Source organism: Chinchilla lanigera, unplaced genomic scaffold (assembly GCF_000276665.1).
Source record: "Chinchilla lanigera isolate Chin_1 unplaced genomic scaffold, ChiLan1.0 scaffold00059, whole genome shotgun sequence".
NCBI classification, from domain to species: domain Eukaryota; kingdom Metazoa; phylum Chordata; class Mammalia; order Rodentia; family Chinchillidae; genus Chinchilla; species Chinchilla lanigera.
In genome coordinates this window covers 15,200,337-15,201,827 of record NW_004955460.1, presented here as the reverse complement: position 1 = coordinate 15,201,827, position 1,491 = coordinate 15,200,337, and positions in this window count along the sequence as shown.

Genomic DNA, 1,491 nt, shown 5'->3' with positions numbered 1-1,491 from the left:
GCCAGCTAATCTGCCAATACACTACTAATCAGGATCCCCAAAGAATCAACCATTTTGGTTTGTAAAACCATTCATCCTGATCTTTTCCTGTCTACAACCTTGTTTTGGGTAAACAGACACACAATCACCAAGTTTTACTGTTCAGTGATAATTATAACTATTACAATTACTTCCCTCAAGAAAAATGTAGGAAACATGTAAGTGTGCAGGGCAGTATCCAGAGAAACTTAATACCCCCACCTCTACCCAGACCCCAGTATGTTCTGGGGCAAATAATCCGACCTCCAGATGTGCAAAGCCAGAGTTTAGAGCCCAGAGAGTCGGAAACAGGGAGGCAAATTCTCTTGCAATCCTAAAGGACAGGAAGCTCAAGCAATGCGAAAGTGGGCGTGACATACTCCCTGTTTCTTTATGTCTGGTTTTTTTTGTTGTTGTTTTTTTTTTTTTTTTTTTTTTGAGACAGGGTCTCACTATGCAGTTCAGGCTTGCCTTGAGCTCACTTTGTAGCCCAAGCTCATCTTGAACATACAATCCTCCTGCCTCAGCCTCCCAAGCGCTGGGATTACAGGTGTGCACCACCACCCCCAGCAACACTTCCTGTTTCTGAGGTATGTGCTCACTGGGTTCAAGTCCATGCCCCAGTCACCTCCCTTTTCTGTTCCAGCTCCCTGGACTTCAGGGTTCATGGTGAGATTTGGATTCGGCTGGGAAGGACAGGAGGGGACAGTGGTTGATGACGGCTGTGTTCCATGATCTCCCTGGTCATGACTGCCCCTGATTGAGGAGAAAGAGGGTCCTTATTCATATTCTGAGCCCTAGCCTCTGGCACTGTCTCTCTCTGCAGAGACATCCCTGGATCCAGGTTGGAAGGAAACAAAGTTTTGCTTTTCGGGCTGGGGTGAGTTGCTTTTCAGGAACAAGGAGAGGCAGTCTGCATGCCACCTCCCCACCCCCCCACCCCCCGGGCACCTCATCCTTGGATTTCAGCCATAAGAACAAAATGACCCTAGTCTGGTGCAACCATTGTGGAAATCAATGTGGAAACTCCTCAATAAACTAGGATTAGAGGTTCTATTCAACCCAGCTATTCCCCTTCTAGGTATCTTCCCAGAAAAATTAAAACTATCATACCACAGTGGTGTATGCACACCCATGCTCATAGCACCACAATTGGTAATAGCTAAATCTTGGAAACAAGCCAAAAGCCCATCAACTGACAAATGGATAAAAAAGATATGATGTTTTTATATACCTGAGTACTACTCAGCCATAAAGATGGATTAACTTGAGACTTTTACAGGTAAATGGATGCAACTCACAAGTGAAATAAATCAGACCCACATGTGTAATCATATAGTCTCACTGATGTGAAAAGCTGAACAAGTAAACAGAACCCAAAATGTACAATAGTTATTGTAAACTGAGAAGACACTGTTCAAAATAAATGAGAAGCTGACAGGGGAAAGGGAAAAGGGGAAAAAAAAAAAAAAA